This window comes from Catharus ustulatus, chromosome 4 (assembly GCF_009819885.2).
Source record: "Catharus ustulatus isolate bCatUst1 chromosome 4, bCatUst1.pri.v2, whole genome shotgun sequence".
In the NCBI taxonomy this organism is placed as follows: domain Eukaryota; kingdom Metazoa; phylum Chordata; class Aves; order Passeriformes; family Turdidae; genus Catharus; species Catharus ustulatus.
Window position 1 is genome coordinate 64,429,629 of NC_046224.1, and position 24,071 is coordinate 64,453,699.

At 41.7% G+C, this 24,071-nt stretch overlaps 1 protein-coding gene and 1 long non-coding RNA gene across 5 annotated transcripts in view; both read right to left on the reverse strand.

The window, feature by feature from the left end:
- PPARA (peroxisome proliferator activated receptor alpha) overlaps positions 1–10,367 on the reverse strand; it is a 55,960-nt gene extending 45,593 nt beyond the window's left edge. For all 3 annotated transcript variants that reach the window (XM_033057130.1, XM_033057129.1, XM_033057128.1), the window contains exon 1: positions 10,270–10,367. The gene's annotated coding sequence lies outside the window, so the exon portion shown is untranslated. The remainder of the gene's footprint in view (positions 1–10,269) is intronic.
- Positions 10,368–18,423: 8,056 nt separating this feature from the next.
- LOC116995003 overlaps positions 18,424–24,071 on the reverse strand; it is a 111,679-nt gene continuing 106,031 nt past the window's right edge. For both annotated transcript variants that reach the window (XR_004417631.1, XR_004417630.1), the window contains one exon: positions 18,424–19,407. This is a non-coding gene — a long non-coding RNA (uncharacterized LOC116995003). The remainder of the gene's footprint in view (positions 19,408–24,071) is intronic.

The following is a 24,071-nucleotide window of genomic DNA, read 5'->3' on the forward strand; positions in this document are numbered from 1 at the left end:
ACTGAAAGTCCCCTGCAACTTGGCATGGAGCTACAAATTAAATAACAAACTCAAATTAGTTATTTCAAACACACCTGGAAAATATTTTGAAAACATACTGATGCCAGTGAATAAAAGACTGTGCTCTGGGACATATTTAATGATTGTTGTCACCACCACAGAAATCCCTGTAAGGGAATTTGCTGCACTCAAAGAGGCAGTGAAGTAAGGAACAGGCTTTGAAGATCATCTCAGTGTGGTTTACACAAGACATTCTGCATGTCAGGTGAAATACCTTGAAAAGTGAAGTTGGACACTCTCCAGATTTTCCTGTGGAGATGTCTTGAGTGAAAAGCTCACAAAACCAGAAGTTTAAAGTGCTGGAATGGCAGTGATGCTTGGGGCTGATCAGGGCTGCCTCCATATAGCCTAGAGCTCTTTCTTTCCTACTGAATGGTTTCTGACAGAGGTCTGAACCCAAATGTTTTATTTAAGAACGGAAGGATAGCGGATGATTTTTTATCTTTTCTACAGAAAGCAAAATAGCTGGTCTTGCTTGGATCTGTGGAACAGGGGGGTGTCATGGGAACACCTTTGTGAAAGAGAAGGATTAGGGGGAGGTTTAATTCCTTGTGCTGAGCTGGATTTGGGCCTTTCAGAAGCACCATGAATGAGCTGGAGTTTCTGAATCTGTGTTTTCAGGAGACTGTAACTGCTGCTTGCTGAATATCCTTGCACATGCCTTTGGCCTGTGTATCCATCCCCATAAACTCATTTAATGTGTCTCCCTATGGAGATGTGGAGTTGGGAGGCAATAACTTAAGTGGGGTTCTCTGATGTCACCCCCTGTGCTGGCTTAGTTAATTTAAATAACACCTCATTTTAAGCAATTAAGTTCTTGTTTTTAATTAGGCTCTTGTTTCTTAGGCTCTTGCTCAAAAAATCATCATGATCCTCCATAAAATACATAAGTATTGATGAAATGGGCCTACATTTGGACCTGGAATGATTGCTCTACTTGTGTTAGTTTGTATGACTATACACTGCATTCACTGGGAAAGACCCAACCCAATGCAATTTTTCATTTGTATTTTTACACAATGCAGTGATATTGACTGTGTAGTTACTAAAGAGCTTGAGAGCAAGTTGGAAAAATTAATAGAACTATTCCTAGCCATACACACATTGCATGTGTGCCAGGAAACAAGCAAAACCTGATTTCTCAAGCATTTTGTGCGATGGGAACTTCAGCTGGCCACATCCTCTCCCCCAGTTCTTTTAGTGCTATGTCCTTTATTTTCAGCCCTAGACTGAACATTCTCCAGCATCCTTCTTTTTGGGGCAAAGTAGCTGATTTGCCCCCATGCACATGCTGCCTGTCCAGCTGGCAGTCACTTTTGCAGAGACCAAATAATTGGTCAGGCAAACACTATTTGAGTGAGGAGAATAATCATTACTGGTAAAAATTACAGTAAAACCTGCCCTATACCATTCAAAACCTACATGCAGTGAACCAAACCATTATTTTCATTACCATTACTGATAGCTTGTCTATCGGTTTTGGTGCAGCACCTGAATCAATGAACGTTTTCTTTGCCTGTTGGGAAATCCCATCTTTGTACTGCAGATTTCTCACACCAAAATGTAGCTAGATTTTAAATGTTCTGATTTGTGAAGAGCACATAAATGTGTAAATTCGCAAACCATCCTTACTCTGATTTCTGATTTGTCTCCAGGCAGGTTCATTTCTAACCAAGCAGCTCGAGAGGTGATGGCAGAGAGGAGAGCGATAAACACCTGACCTCTAGTGGCAGCTGTCCGGCTTGGTGGGAAGGGACAGGACTGGAAATGTGAGGGGAAAAGGAATTATGGAGTTAACTGGAACTGTGGAGCCTGAACTTTCGTTAGTTGCTTTGTCAGCTTATGTTTAATTACCTTTTCTACTGAAATCTCAGTTCAGAACCCAGGGTAATTCTCTTTATGAAACTTTTCTTCACGTTTATCACTATTTTTAAGAAGTGTGTGCACAGTCTTCCAAAAGAATTACAGCAATATCCTAACAGGTTTTATATCTTCATGTAGAAAGCTTTTGGTAAGTTTGTCACTTTGGTTGTTTTTCCCCCGCCATGCACACACAATTATTCAAGAAACCCATTTGAGTCCTCATTAGACTTCATTCCTGCTCCTCGCTGACACAGAACGTTTCCCCAGTGAAAATACATACTTCCCTATCAGCACTCTGGACATCAAAGCTTTCCTTCCCGTTGGGCTAAAAATACAGCAGCTATTCCATAAACAAAGGTCATAACCTTGCTAATCAAGTGGTTAACCCAAATATTAAATCCCCTAATGGAATAAAAACAGTCTTGTTTTAAACCCCTTAGGATTAAACTTCAAAGTGCTGGTTTACACAAAATTTCTCCTAAGCAAAAAACCATTGTCTGGAAGCTGTGGTTAAACCTACTTTTCATTACAGCTGTGTCAGGCCTTCAGACCACCATTATAGCCTGTTAATGGGACAGTGGCAAAGCTGCAGGACTGGAGCAATGGCATCATTATTTTCCAACTGGAGTTTGAGTAACTCACACTTATTTCCTGAAGCCAGAGTGAAAATGAAGCTATGTATGACTCAAAGAATTCTGTACATTATAAACAAGTCAATACAGACATGATTTCAGGGAAAAAAAAAAAAAAAAGAAGCTGTGATAATACTTTAGCCCATTTAAATGATCACATTAACTGGGGCATAGTGGGGTAAATTTGGGGTTACCTTATGGTCAACAAGTGATGAAGGGCATAGAAACAGTGCTATGCTGTTTAATTTTAATGTTTCTCATAAAACCCAGTAAATTATCATAGTTATGTCAAAAAATCTTGAGTCATTTATATATTTTCTATGCAATAATAAAAAATTGTTGCTATATTTTTCATCTAGTAGCCTCTGAGAATTGGATTTTTCTGCTCTCTGTTGAGACTAGTTCAAAATCTCTGTCCTTACCTTCAAGGTGCTCTGGCACAAGCCCAAGACACCCAATGGTTTGTCCTGCACAGATGTCAATGTGCATTAACAAAAAAAGATGTGAATTTAAAGTGAGTATAACTCAAGCATATATAATTTCTCTATGGACACTCATTTAGGAGTCAGCTGGCCATAATTACCTTAATTCACGCTCAAAATGAATTAAACTGAAGTGAACTAATGGTTTATCAACATGGGAGAGACACTGTACAATAAGCTCGGTGTAAATTCACAATTCATCAGCTGCTGTGCTCTGACTTCCCTTGTGGAAATGCAACGTGCCCTCAAGGTGCCTTTGCATGAGGTAACTTAATTTTTTTAGGGGGAAAAAAAGGCTATATATGGAAGTGTGGGCTGATTGATGGCAGGTGCAGAAGTGATTGGATTTCAATGGTGCTATGCTGGAGAAAAGGTCAGCATACATCATCTGTGCAGTTGAAGTTTCTCTGCCATTTTGGGACCACAATGGCACCTTCTATGCTATGGGGCTTGTTTTGAACTGCAGAAAGCCAAACAGCATTTTTGATGTTTCCATAGCAGAGGAACAGCCAATTAGTACCAAGTGCCTGGTGTACCATCTACTCATATTTTTATTCACTATTCAGAAAATCACCATGGAGGAGTGCAGAGAAGCCCTAGCCATTTCCAAATGAAAACAGCCAAATGCAGCTACACACTAAAATTTACAATTACCAGCTTGGTTTAACTTTACTGAGTATCTCGGTATTAATGTCCCCCTAAATGATTTCCCACCTTTCCTTATTCACCAGATTGAACAGCATTTTCTGTTAGCACAAGCAAAGCAGTAAGAACTATGGAGAAATATCCTTACTTGCAGTACTCCTTTAAATGTAACCAGCATCGTCAGGCAGTCTGTGACATTATTATCCAGTAAGGAAAACATCCCTGGCCCCATTCATTCAGCCGTTCCTGCTCATTTTTCCAGGCACAGAACGTCTGTGCCGTAGCAGGCCTTGTCAGATTTGGAGCCCTTCCAGTACCTGATGAGCATATTAACAGTGCTCCCATTCATGGCCCAGAGCCTGCCAGCTCCATCTAATTTTAGGGAAGTTGCTATTTATAGTTGGATGGCTGCGTTTGCTCTGGTAAAAGCCTCGCCACTGCTGGGTGTGGGGGGGAATTTTATATTTTTGTGCTGTTTTAGTTGGCACATGCAAAGTTCACGGTTGTAATTTACCCAAGTCCAAAATACTCTGCCGTCCTCCCCAAGGAGCAGCGATACTCTGTGTGAGGATTTACACCAGGAACACTGTGGCACTGTTGGCTGCCTGGTTCTCATCCAGCCACGTGCTGGCTGTGTCCAGGCACAGGTGACCCAGAAGGCAGACAGCAGCACAGAATCACGATGTTTGCTGCATTGCTACATGCAGAAAGGTTTCAAGGTCCAAGAGGTGGGAGAGAGGGGGAGAATGTGGGCCCAAATCTCTCTGTGCTGTAACTCCTGTAGTACAGATTGACTGAAGTGAATTCCTTTTGCCTTGTTTCCAAAGAATACATTAATAGCAGTAGTAAAAATCCCCACCTTTGCACCACAGGATTTTGTCAGAATTTATTTACTAGCTTTGCAGGTAATGTTAAATGTGAAGCCAAGTTACAGGGAAGAGATTCCTAACGTAGACTTGGTGGTCAAATTTACTAAAATAGGCTGTTATTGACTTAAGCATTGCATTAACATACCTAGAACTAACACTACACACAGTGCATATGTACAGGCATATGTGTGTGTGTGTGTGTGTATGTGTATGAAAAACTGAGAGAGCTGAGAGGAAATCAGCATTACAGTTCATTTTCTCTTGCAGGAAAAAAGCCACATAAAATGTGAAAACTCCAAAATGATTTCATTTAGAAATACAGTGTTCAAATTATATATAGTCTGGTGCTGTAAAGGTGTATAACAACACTTGGGAAAACATAAGTTGACCACTTCCTGTTCAAAAGATATGTTAATATGTAATTTAGTAATTGATAATTTATTCCCAGTTTTATTGGTATGACACGATGGTGGTTGAAAAACTAAATTCACTTTTTGTATATTGAAATTGGGGTTCAGCTCATGTTAGATTTTCAAAATGAATCCTGTCCTTGGTAGAGGAAGATTCGAGTCACAGAATTTCAGTCAGATTGTAGCATTTTGGCTTTAAAACACCCAAAGTTCATCGTGTCTACTCCTATTTGTCTCTACACAAGGCTTCTGGTATGGGTAATATCCATTTCCTAGATTTGTAGAAGATGTTTGCAGGGGTTGTTTGCTCTCTTTCTGTTGTTGTAACTTGCTGACACAGAATACACATTCTGCTCATCCCTCATTCTTGCTGCTATAGACAGGAAGACTTAGAAGCCGGAACAGATACAACTGTGAGAGCACAAATATAATCCTTGTACTCATCAATCTTAATTGCATTCTGGTTCCTAGTTAATTTGTGTATCACAACAAGAAAGGAACATTGAACCAGCAGAGATTCTGGTTCAGCTGAAATTCATATTCAGCTTGGCTGGGATTCTGCTGAGGCAGAGCTGAACTGGAACTGAACCAGAAAAGCAGTTGAAGAAAGAAATAATGGCGTAATTCTGTGGCTAATGTGCTCCACAGGACAAAAAGTATTCTTTTCTCTATTAATTTGTAGCTGACTGCTGTATGTGATAAAGCCATGCCCCACGGTCCAGAGGCCATGGGCTGGCAGAGGACTGTCATTTCTCTGACATTCAGAGCCAGAAGTGTGTTCTAGCTGCACAGTAATGCGTTCTTCTCTTGCCCTCCTCTCCAGCTCAAAACAGATGTTCCAGGAAAACAAGGAGTTCAGATGTTACTGCAGATACAAACTGCAGTGCTGCCAAACGAGAATCACAGGTAAAGCTGTAACACAGCTCTGAAAGGACTCTAGATGAACAAATATTTACACTGGTTGGAGCACGAGTTTAAGTCAATGAGGATGCACCTTGTGTGTTACTGGCAAGGTAACACTGAGAAATCCTTGCAGCTCAAGAATATTTTGGGGTTTTTTAGGGGTGTAAAATGAGGTGGTGTGAATCCAGAAGGGTTTGAGCTTCCTGTCACCAGCAGCCCCAAACCCTGCAGGGTGGGTAGAGCACAGACACATCCTACTGAAAGACACAGCAATGATGATACCTCACCCACATCTGAAAACACTACAGGGACCAGAGGACGCAGCCCTCCAGTCAGATGCCTACTCCACAGGTTTTTCCTTGTGCACTCAGGTCAAAGGGGCATCACCTCACAGAGAGATTTCCAAATACTTCCATTCAGCCACTTCTGAGAACCTCCTCCATGCACAGCTTTTCACAAAAAAACCCCACCACAATTTGAGAGACTCCTCCTTCCTGCACAGGCTGTCAAATCTCCCTCCTTGCACTAAATCAGTCTTTTGGGGTTGCCTGTCTTTTGTGGCTTTATGTCGTCTATTAAGAAAATCAATTATACTGTCCTTATTGTTCGCATTGTACGTATCTTTGCAGCCTTCCCAGGAAAAATCTACATATTATAGCAGTTCAATAAATTGTACTTTCTCCCACATGTTCTTGTGACCCATAGAGACACTGTCCTGTTTTTCATTGTTATATTCAGGCCCAATGTGGTTTTTCTCCAAAAGTGCCTCCAGTGAAACTTAAAACATCATCACTGTTGCTCTGCACTGTATAAGGGAGATTAAGTACATGGTGACCAACCCCAGAAGCTTCTCTTGCCACCACCTGGTGGGCTGGGGCTGGATTTCGTAAGCACAGAAACTCAATGTCTCCATCCTTCTTCCTGGGTTTTATCTGGCACTGGTACTCCTACTCATCCCAGCTATTTTAGAGCACTCATGAGTTAAATTACAGTGACTTTGTGGAATGATTTTGAATTAATCAGCCAGTATAAAATTAGTGGCTTTTCATATACCTGTGGTACTTGAAGAGTTGGTGAATTTTCCTTTATGGAGACATCTGGCTGGTAGCAAGGCAGGGATTATAACTTCAAGGAAGGCTTTTGCTTATATGCTGAAATAAGACATTTTCCTCTACAGCTAATATTTGCCTTTTTTAGCTATTCTGAAGTAAAGCAATTGCTTCCATCTTTCCTATCCCCACTCCAACTCTTTATTTTTGAGGTGTATTGTAGTTTCTTGCTCCCAAAGCAAGAGCAGCAACATCATTCTTCAGTCTTGACTGATGCTGTGTCCCTAGAAAATTTACACTTTTATAGTAATGGCCTTCCACTCTTATGGCAGTAATTTTGGGGTCTATAAGCACTGACACCTGTATCCAAAGTAAAAGAAAATTTGAAATACTGGATCAATCCATGTCTCCATGTCAAGGAATCTTGACAGCTTTTAATTTAATTTTGCAACTTCCTTACTGCTGCAGTTTCTCTCTGTTGGTATGAGCCAAAGCAGTTGAGTTATTTTGTAATTCCTTGCTGCTTAGAACATTTCTGATCAGTGGCAGCCAGCTGGCCAGCGGCTTTACCTATCCATCTCATATTTCTGAACATTACAGCTGGGCTTCCTAATTTGCCCAGACACTGTAGCTCCCCAAGAGGTTTTATCTTCTCAAGTCTCTATCACCTGTAATAAATTCTTGGGAAGCCACCTGATGATAATGTTAATATTTCTAGAAATCATCCAGCTCTTGTTTAAGACTACTTTGGTATTTTTAAAGTTTTGTGTGACTGTCAGAGGTCAGTTTCTTTAGCTGCAGTAGTTAATCAGCTTTTAAAATCTTGCCTGTTATTTCCACTGGGGAGACTGACAAAGATATCACCTGTACTTTCCTTTTTTAGACAAGGAGAACATCAGTTCTGTACCATCAGTTCCATTTTCCCCCAACCAGACCCATTATGCATTTTTTTCCATGAGCATCTCACTGTGCCTTTTAAGATTTCATGCTGTGTAATTAATTTTGAATAAACCCTTCCCCTGAAAGGTTAAAATTAAACCAAGCAGCTAAACTGCTCACATCAAAGCCAATACAAATAAGCCTCCACTGGGGACAGAAGGAAGTAGTTTTGGAACTCAGATTTTGGGGGGAAAGAAGCATGAAGTCGAAACAGAGATATTTAGAAGTGCTGAAAGGGAAAGTAACTTCTTTCAAAGAGCAGCTTTATATTAAGTCAGTAACACTGGCTGCAAAAGAATTGAAACTTTGTATAAAGGCACTATTGTACATGGAAAACTTGTTAAATAAGTAGGAAAGGAGGAAGGAAGACGTTAAGGCAGAATCATACTGGGGTTTGTAAGTTAACGTTTCAATGCTGTTTTTCATAATTTATACTGCTTCTTTAGGGACTTTCTTAAACAGAATTTTCTCCTATTTTAGATGCCTCAGTTTCTACCTTTTGACAGGGAGCTTCACGTGCATCTCCCAGATTTTCAGACAAGTCTGGCAGATTCAGATTCAGACAAGTCTACCCCAGATTCCCAATGTCTGGAAGCTGAAGTGTTTGTTTTGTAGTTGGGATGCATCTGTAGATAGAACACTTCCACATCCATCCATCCATCCATCCATCCATCCATCCATCCATCCATCCATCCATCCATCCCTGCGGTGGTTGTAGATGTCTCAGCCTGATCATTCTTCAGCTTCTCATCAGATTGATTTGATTTGATTTCAGCTTGATATATTATATTAATCTAATATTTAATTTTTCAGTCTTGCCATCTTTAATAGACACACTGACAGTCCTGGCAGTGCTGAAACATCATCTTCTGAGCAGCTTCTCCGTGTCTCTCCCAAGCCCTCCTTGCTAGTTCCCCTGAACCTCCATCTCCTCTGGATGTTTACACCTGCAAGTCAGTAACAGTGTTTCTGAAACCTCTTTTCCCCTGACTGTTTTTCCATGACTGCCTCTTTCACAGGAGGAACTGAAAAGCTTTGACAGCTGCTGAATATTGAATTGCAGGAGATCCTTCTGCTTGGTTTGCAGAATCTCACACTCTCAAGAGTTCAGATACTGCTTAAGACAAACTCTCACTCTGAAGACCAATTCAAGTGTAGTTAAGCCAATGCATACTCTGTCCACTAGGAGATGTCCCACTGAGCAGGAGGGATTTGTATTTTAAAAAACTCAAATCAGATTGCTTAGGCTCAGCTTCAGACTCTCTCTAGCATCAGATTTCTATCTCCTGACTAAGCCAGCTTCTTCCAGTAGAGGTTCATTTTGCTCCCAGCTCAACTAATTATTTTTCCAACCTGATCATGTTGCACATATGCAATCTCAGTTGAATTTCCATCACCTGTTGAATCATTCCCTGTGTCCTCCCTTCCTTCTGCTTCTAATTTTCTGTTCTCGGGATTCCCTTCTCCTTTAGGAGAGTATGGACAAGTATCATCATAAGGGTTTCATTCTTATCTTGACTGGCAGCACCTTTAGCCCACTAAAAATTTGCTTTAGACACAGTTCAGCATTCAGGGCATTAATTGCAAACACCAACTCATCAGCGCACATCCAGGCCTCACTCTGCCTCCAGGAACTTCTGTAGGCTAGGCAATGCAAACTTAAAATAGATAAACAAATAAATATTTTAGTACACCAACTCTATCATTCAACCAGAAGGAATGTAAGAAGAGACAGGTAGAATTTTCTCCTCAGAATGTCCATTAAATTTTGTCTTTTACAGAATTTTACTATGCTTCGAATATTGGGATTTCTTACATGATTTGAACTCATTTCGCACTGCTTTACTTCTTTTTTTTCTCATTTTTGTATAAGAACCCTACAATAGGAAAGTTAATCTCTGTTTCTGGACTTGTTTTGGTACGGAAAGAAATTATTCTGTATATTGAAGGTGAATTTTAGATTGTTTTTTATCCTTTTATTCCAGTATCTGCATGAAGATATTGATCAGGTCACAGCTACTCAGGACTTTTTAGGATGAACCTGTAATTTAATGCCCACTTTTGGCCCCCCAGCTCAAAGGAGTCGAGGCAAGACATCAAAACTACAGTGAGGAAAAAAGGAGGCACCATGTTCATATTGTACCAGGTCATGCCATATGTCAAATTATCAGTGATACAGCTTAACCAAAATACACAAGAACTGACTGATTTAGATGTTACACTTAAACATGTGCAGTGGTCTTAGTGCTTGAAAGAGGTATTGGTTTTGATGTCATGATAAATAGAACATACTGTGATGATATAAACATGAGAAATAGAGTAACCAGTTCAAAAATAGAGAGCTGGGGAACACGGGAATCCCAAGGTCAGTGGGATCTGACACACATCTCCCCTTTTAGCAAAGTGACATCACTCACCCTATTTGGGATGGCACTTTGGAGGAAACCTGGAAACTCAGGAGAACACCCATAGCTGAGAGCTTCTCAGGCAAAGCCCAGGCTCTGAGGAACTGCACCTGGGAAATGGCAACAGCAGTGGGTGACTAACAAAGCACCAAACCTCCTGCAAACTATTTCTAGCAACGAGTTTATTTGTTTTAACCATGTTCTGTGTTGCAGACTAAAGGGGTGCTGCTTACTTTTAAAATGTGAGTCACCTGAGAAATGGGTTAAGAGGAGGCAGTTTTGTGGTGACTGTCAGTGCTGATGTCTGCCTTACACCTCACAAGAGCCCAGGCTTCTAAAAACAAAGGTGCTTCAGATGCAGACTCGTAGCCTGTGAAATTCCCAAAGAACATGTGGGCACCAGCCTGGTTCAACTCTCCTTGCTCTAGAAAGGGCTTACAGTGTGAGCAGCAGCAAGCAGCTGGAGAACTGGAGAGAATGTTGCTCTGCAAGTTTAGAAGAGCAGGTGAACTACTATGCAAACTGTTGTATGCCTTCCAAAAAGAAACAGATCACCAGCATCCCTCCTGAACAAACTCAACAAAATCCTCACACCATGGGAACCTCACTACAGCCCTAGGCTAGAAGAGAGATAAATTCCTTACCTCAGATGGAGAAATAATGATAACAAATCTGAATGGAAGAGAGCACACCAGACCTTCTTTTATCAATGGACAGAATGATTCTGCAGCTGGAGGCAATTACAATGCTCACCCAAGAGAGAAAAGGCCCCTGTTCTTCACTTCTGGTACAAGACCAGGCTCTCAGTATTAGTCACTGGCTCAGAAGTCACTCGTTGGCTGTAATTACAGCTTCCCTCCCCTTGCCAGCTGTTTCATGTTGCAGTTTGAGGCAGCATTTAAGGCAGGCCATGGTCCTGCAGGTGACTTCTTGCAGCTCTGCCCTTGTGCTTGAGACACCTTGTACCTGCTGCAGGTCTCACATTATCCATCTGCAGGCTAAGGGCAAGGCCTCGGTTTTTCTTATGCACTACAGTTTAGGAATAACTGGTGAGTATCTGTGAATAAAGCTATGAAGTAGAACTGCTTACAGCATGGCTTTCCTTTTCCCACAGTCCCAGCCATGGAATTGGGCACAGCTTTTGCTCCGTGTCTCTGTGAAAGACTATCACAAATTATTCTCCTTCAGCACTGGAAACAGAGGAGCTCTGCAGGACACCACAAACCTGGAAAACCCTCAGCTGCTGCCACAGCAAGAGATGTCAGCACACAAAAAGCCTGCCCAGATGAACGTGGGGTTCCTACCTACCCTGATGCTGTGTGTCTAAAATACATTTAATTCACCAGCAGCATTTTGGGATTTCCTACATGTGCTAAATCGTAATGAAAGACATCCGCTGATGGCAAAGTCTCTGGGCTCAGAGGACTATGCGGGGTAGGGCTGCCTGAGACAGCCCAAATCCACTAGAGACTGAAAAGGTGTGAGCAGTAAATAAAAGGAAATCCTGGATCACTATATAGTGTTCAGCTCCCACACTTTGACCTCCTTTGGTCCTTTCTATATTTTGTTAAGATCATATTTCTTTACGTGCTGCCTGGCTTAAAAGCCGTCGTAAATCTGTGCCATGCAGCAAGAATAACACGGAAGGCACCGTGTAATACAAGGCGCTCTAATTCCATCCCAGGCACTCGGAGGGAGCCGTAAATCAGTTTGGAGAGGCCTTAGACAGGAGAACTGGGGGAAGGCTGGGAAGGCGGCCACAGCCTGGCTCCTGCCACTGCAGCCCATCCGCCCTGAGGTGAGCCCACCTGCCTCAAAAATAAAGGGTTCTGATGTCCCCAGACTCGAACAGTGATCAAACGACTTTGAATGCGCTTTGGGGAGAAGTGCACCTACCTGCCTGTGGTGGGAATGCCCTGTGGGATGTACCACATGCTGCAGGTGGGAGCAAGGCTGGGCAAAACACCACACCTGGCTGGGCTCACCTGTGGCCAAGGCACTCTCGTGTCCCGGCTGCAGGCAGGGTGAGCTGCACCAATGTCGTGGGCCTTTGGCAGCTGTACGTGAGCGATGGCTGGTTTGGGGTGTGCACCCACACACTCACCCATACCATGGGAATGTAGCTCCTCCACTGGAAATTTGGGAAGAGCTGCAGCAGGGGATATGCTGCCATATTCTAGACAGTAAAATATCATTTTCTTTGCTTTAGTGGGAAAAACTTTTTTGTGGAAGTTTTCTGAGGAAGGCTTTCCTAATAATAATAATAATTTTGCTCAAGTTTAAAAAAAAATTGTGAATAATTTTTTCTTTTTTTCTGCCAGTTAGTATAATGTGATGGATGTAATATTTTTATAAGGTTCTTTGTGCTACAGTTATAACTTACTAAATTTTGGAAAAGATGAATTGCAAAGGGGAATGGAATGAAAACATATTTGTCCATTTGAACTTCCAAACTCAGACTCTAAGTTTTGCTAAGATGCAAGAAAAAAGGTAAATAATTGAATCCTGGGTCATCAATCATCTTATTCTATCCATGGTAAAAAGCAAAAAAGAGGAGAGAAAAAGAAAATACAACCGAAGTTGTGGCCATGCTGAAACTTAGGAGGAAAAAGTTGAATAAAAAGGAGGAAAAAAGTATGTTGCAACCATGAGTATCCTATGCCAAACCTCAGCGGAGGTCACTGGAATGAGTCAGCAAGCCAAGCCTAAATAAAAATAGGACCTGTGGGATTCCCCATCTGATTTTCAAATACTCACTATTACACTATCATTTGTCAAGCTTGCAGTGTAGTTTTTTACCAGATGTGAGAAACACAGTACCAAGTCCAGGCTGAAGCCAGCAGAAGAGTGTATGCTTCCACACACAGGAATAATCTGCTTGGGAAGGACCATGAAGTCTGAGACTGGACTGAAACCTCGAGATCCCTGAGTGCTGTGAAGTGTGTTTTAACAATTTTGTCTCAAGTGAGATGTTCAAAGGACCTGTCTTACTGTGTAAAGGAAGGGTTAAACTGCCTTTTTTTGACAAAAATGAAATGCCAATTTACTGTATCAGGTACAATTTTATTTGCAGTTTAGATGTTTACATTAAGAACCAACTAAGAGTGGTACTTTTTATTTGTGCTACTTCAAAGTGCATCAAGTGTTTCTCACTCTCTTCCAAGCGTTAATTAACACCAGATATTAATGTGTAAACTGCTGTTCACTTTCAGCTGAATGAGAAACCTTAACACACTTTGTTTGCTTTATAAAATCTCACTTGGGCCACTTGAGGATAAAAATATTTTTGTTTACATTTCTATAAGCAAGCTGGACAGGGAAAACCCAGAGCAAGAACCTCTGGAACATGAACATGACACATGAGGGATCTCATTTGCAACTGTCTCTTAACCTGGTTCCTTGTTGGGTTTTGATTTGCGTTGGAGACTAGGCAAGAACTGTATCCCATAACCAAACAAGTCTTTATACCATCAAATGTAGCATGGCTGGTGCTCATTACTTTTAACTGTACAATTAACAATTGAAAGTGTCCATGTGATTTAGGAACACAGATTTCTTTGGAAACCAGTGGATATTTTGGCTAGGATCTTTGATACCTTTGTCTTGCTTTGTTAAGCAGTGCTGGTGCTGATTTTTGGGGGAAATCTGAGCATGCATGTCGCTGAATCCCAGATCCTCACAGACATTTTTCCAGGCTCTCATCTCCCAGTTTTTATAATGGAAGTTAATACCTGGATGCCTCCATGGATAACCATTCATGAGTCACATGGATCAGAGCAATGCCAATATACCTTTAAAATGTTTTGTTAATGTTCCTGCCATTCAAGATTAGCGTGCCACTCTTAGGGCTGGGCAGTTTTGGCCACCAGAATAAAAAAGACCTGAAGTTCTTAGAGAGCATCCAAAGGAGGGACACAAGGATGGTGAAGGATCTGGAGGGCCCATATGAGGAGTGGCTGAGGGCTCTTGGTCAGTTCAGCTGGAGAAAATGGAATTAGCGGGGGTCCTCACTGCAGTCTGCAGCTTCCTCCTGAAGGACAACTCTGATCTCTGCTCTCTGGGACCAAGGAATGGCTGGAGCTGGGTCAGGAGAAGCACAGGCTGGATATCAGGGAAAGGTTCTTCCCCCACAGGGTGTTAGGCACTGAACAGGCTCCCCAGGGAATGGTCACAGCCCCAAGGCAGCCAGAGCTCCAGGAGTGTTTGGAGAACTCTCTCAGGGATGCACAGGGTGGGATTGTTGGGGTGTCTGTGCAGGGCCAGGAGTTGGACTCAATGATCCTTGTGGGTCCCTTCCAATTCAGCATAATCCACGATTCCCTGAGTCTACTGTTTACCTCCCAATGCTGGGACCAGGCCCCCTGTGGGAGCCCTTTCTGAGCCCAAGGCTGGGCTTTCTGAATTTCCCAAGGAGCACCAGCTGCAACCACAACTGCCCCTCCAGTTCAGCAAGATGGGGTGTGCCATGTCAGCACAGACTGGCACACCAGTTACAGTCTTACTGGGCTTTTGGATCCTACCCCAGTATAAATACCCCTTTCAATTCTCCCTTTCAGCAGAGAACCCAGGAACTACTCCTGTGTTCCATGGTTTTGCCTTTGCTGCAACCATGGAGAAGAGCTCCAGCAGCTGCACTCCAGGGTACACACACAGGGGCAAGGCTGGATGTTCACAGGTGGGACTGGCAGCTCATGTTATTAGGGTAGTTATTGGGGTTGTCTGTAAATGTCTACCTTTGCTTTAGTGTTTTGCAAAATGAAGTAAAAAGTTTTACATTGGGTAACTGGTTTTGGAGAATAAGGAGGTTTCCTCGTGTTTGAAAACCCAACAAAACTGTAAGAGATAGAAGAGGCAGAACACACATCCATGCAGTGGAGATCCAAAGTTCAATGGTGGCTTCAATGTCAGAGAGCAGCTTAATGTCTTCTCTGTGGCTTCTCTCAAAACACCACACACTTTCTCCAGGGCACAGAAGGGAAGCTAATAACTGAAATCCTGGCCTCACAGAAAATCCTACATCCACCAATTTTTACCTGGCCTGTTATAAGCAAATGTACAGGCTTTGTTCCAGCAAGATGTATTAAGCTTCTGCTCACCAGTGAATACTTGCTGGCACACTAAATCAAAGAGAGATGTTCAAGCAGACACACACTATATAAAAGTGCATGTCATGATACACATTTCTCATGTGATGTTATGTGTACTCATGATGTAAGTTCTTTCCTCACACCTGATGTGTGCAACAAACAGCGTGACATCTCAAGAAGTGGTAATGCTGACTGGAATTAAAAAAAAAAAAAAAAGCTGTTCTTCCCTTGTGATTCCAGCAGGCCAAGCTGCTGCTTACATTTGGATACAAACACTTTCAGTATGCAGTTCTGGGAAACACTCAGTGCCCCTGAGTTGTGCTTTCGAGTTTCTGGTGGAGCGTCATTAGCTGTAATGACAGCCACTGCTAAGGACAGGCCTGATTATCTGTAGGCTCACACACTGCCAAGTACAGGCACATGGTTTTGCATTTACAGTTGATCCTAGAGAGGAGAACACCATGGATATTTTTGGCCCTTTATTTTAATGGGATTGCCAGAATGACTAGAATCTGAAAACTCACAGCTCATTACCAAGAGCAAAATGCTGACCCAGGCAGAGCCAGAAGATTTGAAAACTGCTTCAGAGTTGAGATGTAACAGGCTGCTGTAGAATGTGGACAGCATTTTCCCTCTGTTAACCCCACTGTCCCAGAGAGAACATTCTCTCTGTATTTACAGAATGCAAGACTGCAATCCAACTTGTTCTGCACTCTGGAGAGCAGCAGGATGCTTTAGGCTACACACAATGCAATCGCTACTCCAGCTTGTCTCACGTCCACACTGCAGCCTTGAGGCTGCAAGAAAGAGCTCAGGACCTGCAGTGCTGTGTTAGGAGATGCACAGCCAGAGGAATGGAGATTAAAAACCAGCCACAGTATTGCCTGTTCTCCTGTGGGTGTTTCAGACATGTACCAACTTTCCCCCCTGTACTAGCAGCCTTCATCCATCTCTGTGAACCCAAGTCAAAAAGCATTCCAAACCTTTGGTAAAGGTATGAACTAAAGGCCTTGTTTTGAGGTGTGGAATGACCTCAAACAACACCTGAGTCCAGATAATGTGTGGTACTTTTGGACCAGAGAGGCAATAAAATACCCACTTTTGCTGCTGACTGTACCATGAGTTATTCCATTTGCTTGCATTGTGCACGTCACAGCTCTCCCAGCTACAGAGATGAAGGGAAAGCTTCTCAGGGAAGGTGGGCTGCCTTTGTGCAGCGTGGCAGACAGAAGCACAGGATTACAATTACCTTCAGTTCTGACTCCAGTCCACAGTAGCAGGCTGCTGTAAAATCAAAATACATACTAATGGTTGTACAAAACCAGTCTGATACCTCTGCTCTCAAGGTAACCTTAATGCTTATCTATTTTTGGGTGTATTTTGCATGTGGGAGAATGATTTCTATGTCTACAAACAAACTCAGCACCTTGTTGTTATATTCCCCTTCTTCCACAGATTTTTCTTGTAAGATTCTAAAGTTCATATTCTCAAAATATCTTTAATGAGCAAACATTTTTTGCCCACAGTTTTTCAGATGCAATTTGTGCTTTTTAGATAGCAGAGAATTATTCTGGGGGTTCTAAACATCATTAAATGTGCTTGCTATGAGAAATGGAGGGACCAAATATATGTCTGGTTTTGGTTTTTTAGTTCTCATTCTTGTTTTATATTGTTACAGCTTTTTCCTTGCAATGTAGACCTTATCTGCTGAAGAATGCTGTGTGATTTAACCTAGTACTATCTCTAAAACACTGCAAGATTCCTGAGGGAGAGGTAAGGTAGAACTAAACCAGGGCACTGTCAGTAAAATTTGTTGCACTCAGATATCAAGGAAATACAAACTTCTTGAATGCAAGTTTGCAGCATTTTCGGAATAATTTCCCCCACTAACTTCATCCCACTCAGATGAACTAAAAATGAAACAGATCAAGAGCAGGCAAACTTTGAAATAAATAAAACTTCTTTAATTCACTTTTTCATGATAAAGACTTAAAAAAGGGTAATTATTTTGCAGGCAGTTACCAAAAATCTACACTTAAAATCTGAATTTAGAGCTATTAGGGACAGGATAGCAACAATTGTATCTAAACTTACTTTGCTGGTCTCAGAAGCATATCTCAGGAGTGTACTTTAGCTCTTGTTTCTCTGTGAATTAAGACACTGATGTTGTTATGCTGCCTATCAGGGAAGGCAGTAGGTTGTATAGTTATCTCCTGATTGGGGCAAAATCACTACCCTGAAACCACACAACCTACTACCTCATCCTGTTAGAGCATCACGTGCATCTTCTGAAGGAAACATTTCACCACTTGTAAGTAAATTACCTTATCACTCTCCAGCCCACACGTTTCCTAGCCTGAGAAAGGCCACGTGTGACCTCTCAGCCCTTCTCCACGGCTGTACCTGCGAGTCAGACAGAACTGGTGGAGACAGGAGAACTGCAGTGGCAAACACTGTCCCTCCCAAAGCAGCAATATAATAAAGGTGAGTTAAATCAGTGTCCAAAACTAACTGAGGAGACCTCTTACTTTGAGTTCCAGAATTTACCAGTTCCAGGGCAGAACGTGACTGACTGGAAGCCATCTTCTTAGGGTTTTGTCCAGCTCATCCCTTTGTAGTTTCTCAACCAGCCTACACCAAGTGGATTGAAACAGCATCTGAATCAAAAGTACCATTTTATATTTAATATGAACACAAATGCCAGAAAACAAGGGGAAAAAGGATCAGCTGTTTCCCAGTAGCCACTCCACTGTGGACTGGGTGGTACCTCTGTGTCCTGGCACTCACACCCCACCTGTTCTCCAAAAATTCCAGAGGGAAATGGCTTTTGAGCCCAACTGGAAAATACAGGAATCTAAACACTCTAAGGGTATTTTTGTACAAGAACCAAACATGTAGACAGAGCCAAACAATAGCACAGTTGAAAAATATCTGCATTGTCTTTTGGAGACATCCAGCGCTGACATCACAGCCACTTCAGGAAAGACAGTAGATTGTATAGTTATCTGACAGGCAGGGCATAGCCCTAAAACTATACAACCTACTACCTCACCCCAAAGGACAGTCACACTCTGATCACAGGAAGCACAGGCTGTATTCCCAGACAGCTTAATTGCTTGGTGACAACCTAGAAGACAAAAAACTCTGGAGACAAATGTTGACAGTCTTGAATTTGAAACAGTTTGCTATATACCAGTCAACATTCTGCTTAATGAGCTCCAGTTCCACGTTTGAAATGTTTAATAGATTTGCAACTTGTGAAGTCATGTCAGTGACAAGATACACAAAGGAAACAGGATACAGCATTCATTTTTAATAACTGCACTTGTGTACTTCCAGCTCCTACATGACTGTAATTTATCAAACCAGTTTGTCACTTCGGAAAAGGCATCGCTATGACTTAGAATGGATGCTGAATTAGAGAGATTGTTTAACATGCTTCCAGATACTCCTCCCTTATCCCAACAGGGAAGAGCTGAGGTTCTCTAAATGAATTTCCCAAGTTCTGATAGGTAAACTCCAAAGACTGAGCAATGAATTTGTCAAGACTGTGAGGAACTGTGGCCTACTCAACAATACTCCTAACTGACCAGTAACCCAGCTCTGGACTGATGACCAAACTGAACATACCCCACTGTACCACACAGACCTTGGTTAGGGGGATTAGCAGAACTGCCACTACAGCATCAGCTTCTGTAGCCTCAAACTTATACTTGAGGAGGTTGTTATTTGCTGTCACCAGGTTTGATAGATAACAACACTTCCCATTCAGGGCAGATCTAAAGAATGGGGGAATAACTGAGATATCAGTCTATATTCTAATATAAACACTGCTTTTATAAATAAGCAAACATTTAAAACCAACACCCTACCTTAATCAGCGAACTAACCTTCTGCTAGCTAATTAAAGAACACAATAAATGCTGCATCCATCAGCCCCACATAGATCAAGGAGAGTTGTTTCCCACGGCAAATCTCACCCTGAGGGCAGTTGGTCACACTGCAGGGGGACAGGGGGATGGAAGCCATCTGCCCTGGCTTTCAGCATCACTAATGTGGGGATCTGAAAAGAGAGGAGCAAGACAAAACACACAGATCTCAATTGCAATTCACTGCACACTGAAGGAATTGTAAGGTGGGTGAGAGCACGTGCAAAATCAGAGAGAAGCTTCCTTTTCCAGGAGAACCACCCACAGCACCAGCTTTCCCATTCACCTGTTACTACCACAATTAGACCATGGCCCATGGGGACCTCGACTCAAAGAGACAGGCAAGAGAAAAGTATAGTGAAAAGAGAGTAATTTTTTATTAGAGTGACTTGAATGTTAGGAGCATTGCAGAGACAGGCAGAGAGAGGTGTCAAGTCCTTCATCTTCGAGGAACAAGCACTTTTAAACAAAGCAGAGAAGGAAGGAGAATGCAGATATTAGATATCAATGTCAAATGTTATGCCATCAATGTCAAAGGTAATTTCACTGTAGTGGGCTGAGACCACATAGAAAGAGGTCACTGGTTGCTGTTAGCCGCACATGGTGCCATTTTTTGGACAAAACAGGACAGGTGCAACTCTGGCCATGCTGAGATCACTGAAGGAAGGAAGCACTGTCCAGCCCTGTATTTCACCTCTTGGAACCTCAAAGCCCTTGCAGGCCAAAAAGGGTGATATTCTTTCAATACCATATTGAAGGAATACCTTGAGAGACTTCAACATTTCATCAATGCAAACCTCCGCCAAAACTGGTACCAGAAACCTTCTATAAAGCTCTCAATAAAGAACCCCTTTGGAAAGCTCTCCAGCAGAAAGCTCTATAGTCTCCTCTATGTACTTAAGGGTTTTAAATCTCAGAATTTTCTGAGTACAAGCTTTTTGGAATGGTCAATTACATTCCCAAGAATCCTCTGAAAAAACCCTACTCTGTACCTCTGTTTTTTAGACAAAATATTTAAAAATAAACAAGTTCTTTATGCATGCAGTCAGAGATCTCAGTATTTTTTCTAAGAGCCAAGAATGTGAGGTGAAGCTAAACTTCTGTGCAGTTTCAGCAAGGCTGGATATATTGCACAGTCACCTCTCAGAAAGTGTTTTCTGTGTAAAATAAACCCTATGCTTATACCAATAGAACAGCATTACATAATATAATTGCAGGAAAGCTGAGTATTGTGTGACTTTAAAGTGTGACTTTTTGTAAGCATCTACTTTATAGTGGAAGGATAAAAACAACTTTCAGAATAGCAACTCTTTATGCTGCATGGTCCAGTGAAACCTGTTCAAAGAACCAGTCTGGCTCTAAAAAGATACATTCACAGTAGTGAAAAGCCCAATCTACCCCACAGATCCATCCAATTCCAATGACAGGGAATTTTGGATGAAGAACCTACACTTACTCAGTGACTCTAAGAGACAGAAATATAGATTGAAAGAAAAGCAACATTCTGGAGTATATTCTAGGGATTTACACTTTAATATATATGGACTTCACACTTGTGGGGGCAATACTAGGTGGGATACTGGAAAATGCTCAACCCTGTTGAAAAAATGGCAGACTTTAATTATCCATTTCTAAAGGATGCTCTTATTTTCTGTGATAAAGATGTTAGAGATTATTTTCTCTAGGTGTTCAGGTGATACACTGTATATAATAAGATGATATAATGTTATACAATGTTGCCTTAATGTATATTTTCCAACAAAAGTAGTAGCTTCTTAATTCATAAGGATATAGAGATAATTACTTGTAAAATACCATAAACTCTGTGTAACACTATTTTCTATAAGATCTGTTATTATGGGTATTAGTAATACTCATTAGCAGACAAAAATGGAAAAGAATATACTTTATCCAATATCTAAAATTAATTTGTCTTCTGTTCTCACAAGCTGCCCATAAACTCATTTTAATTGACTAGATCACCAAACAAGGATGAACTTTAAAATACTTAATGAAAGAAAAATGCATGTTCATTTTCCTTCTATGAAGACGACAGGCACAAGAAATTGCTATCTGGCAAGAGTTCTGTTTCTAGTTTAACAACTGTTTAATACTAGGAAAAATATGACATTTCCATATTCCAACTCTCACTGAAAAATGTCTTGGAACTGATGTTAATAAGTACCTCAGCAGTCACTTTTCAAAAGGCAGGAGGCCAAGTCTGCTATTTCTGTGATGTTACAAGAAAGCAGACAGTTTTAAAGCAGGGCTGTTATATAACTAAAAGCCTTACTAATGAACAGACTGGGACAGCACAGAACAAGCATTTTGCGATTTCAAGGTACCTTCCCCAAGACTTTGTGAGGATTTACAAAGGCTAAGCCTCCCTGGCTCCCAGGAGGAAGGAAATGCCCTGACTGTGTGTTCTTGGACTGCACTGTAATTACCAGGGAAGAAGAGGGCTTGGAGACCTTCTGAGGCAGGGACATTCCCCAGCGAGGTCTGGGGTGTGGATGCAGGCCAGACCAGCAGTTTCCAAATTCTCTGCACACAACGATTGTCTTCTGGCTTCCCAAGTGATGCACAGTCCCCACTCTGCTCCTACAGAACACTTACTCATGGTTAGAAATGGCACCAACATTTTCAGGAAGAGCCTTGTGGGGGAAATGGCTGAGGATATGCCAGGGTGGACAGTGCAGCCAAGGGAAGCCTCCTGACCAAATTCAGCAGGGCTTGGATCAGGTAAGAGAACTGCCACACCCTTCTGGGGCAGGATTGTGGCAAAGCAGTATTGTGGCAGCTAACTTTCCTAGAGATTTCAGGTAGAGATTGCTTACAGGAGGGAAGGATTCCGTTTCCTTGGATTTATGTATGATAAGCTCCACACAGTGTATTTTAAAATATAGTTTTTAACTAAATAAAATGAAAATGACACACTGCCTTCATATAGCATGCAAACTTCAAGAAGAAAAAACACTCTACAAACACAGATGTGACTCTTGTGAAATACATATACTGCAATCTCACTCATTACTTAAATAGAGTTGTTTCTAAAATGGCAAACAGCAGCTCTTTCCCCAGTTGTGAAACTTTCCTATAATTTAATAATACAGGACAGATTTTGCCTGAACTTCAGGCAGACACAATGGGAAAAACCCACAGGACCAGACGTTCACAGCCTTCTCCATTCAGAGGAGTTGCACAGGAATTTCTAAGGCTCAGTCCAGGAGGGCTCCTCCCCTGCACAGGTGTCTGTCTTGGCTGGAGAGCATTAGCTGTGCCCAGCAGCTTGCTCACATCTTCACGCGGGCATTACTGAGGCCAGGCTGTAACTAGGGGAGCAAATTTATCGCTCTGTCCGTTGTGATCAAGCACAAAAGGGGGGTGAATTTTGGCCATGACATTTGCTCATCTGTGGCACTCCTCCGTGCTGGGACAGTCAGGTGTGCTGTCCTGCTTTGCACAAACCATAGACACAGTTTTGCAGGGAAGCATTTTCCTCAGTTTCATCAGAGAGACTTCTTTAAAGAAGGGGAGCAGTTCACACTGAAATCAACAGTACATCCTCACTTAGCCTCAGTGGCTTTGAAGGAGGCTTGATTATCCAATATAGCACGAATTATGAGACACAGAAGTTTAAATGACACTACTGGGTGTGTAGCAACCTTACACATCAGAAAGTATTTAGGGGCCAATGACTATCTTCACTGTCTGTTAAAATCAGTTCTGTAATTTTTGTTCACTGTTTCACTAATACATGGAGCATCACAGGCAGTGCAACATGGCTCTTTATAATACACAGTTTTATGTATTCAGTGAAGCCATTGTCATTATCAAACTGTTTGCAAGTATTTGGGAAAAAGGAGCAGCTGTGAAATGAGTCAGAACTCTCTGGCTAAATGTCTCTGAGCTCTGCAGTAATTTTTGTATGTTTCTTAAGTCTGAACATTTCATGTATTGGGGGGGAAAAAAAAGCAACAGAATGTAAAAACATCTAAATACATCAGCTTAAGTAAGTCCATCTCCCATACTGTAGCCTGACTACCAGCCAGACATGCAGAGGAACCTCCTCACTCTTGTGTGGAACCGTACTAAAGTCAAGGAAATTCCTCCACAGAAACGACCTTCCAGAAAAGTTTTACAATGGTCATCAGAAAATGTGATGTGCTAATGCCAGCTGCTCTAACTCCTTGACTGGGTGTAGGGAGGTCTGACAAGCAGCAGATCCATGGAGCTGGGGTTGGATGTGCCACAAAGGTGTTCTGCATCACCATGGACATGCTCTACACGTTTTGTTAGCATTTCATACACCTTCTGCTCTGTGAAATGCCTGGAATGTTAAACATGCTTCAAAATGGACTGCATTAGAGAAAATACAGTTTTCTGTTCAAAAACAGATCTCATTTTTCTTGGAGGTGGGATTATGTCTTCTGCTTAGGAAAACTGCAGTACCTAGACTGACAAAATAGTTATTTTTCTCTTGCATTTAACTCTGCATTTTGCTTATGTACTACTCTGAATGCTAAAAAGCCATAAAAGCTGGTATTCCAGAGAATGATGAAATACTTGATGTCTGAAAGCCTCCACAAACACAGAAATTAAACCAAGGCTAAGCACTGGCAGCTCTGTATGTTGCACTTATGATCTTAGGCAAATAAACATTCAAGGATATATATTTTTAAAAAAGTAATCTGTGAAAGACACCATGGAACTGTTCAGTGTATTACAAGCTATTCATTTGTAGGACTTATAGATCAATCTCCTGTTTTCCTAGCATAATCTTTCCACCTCCTGGCTT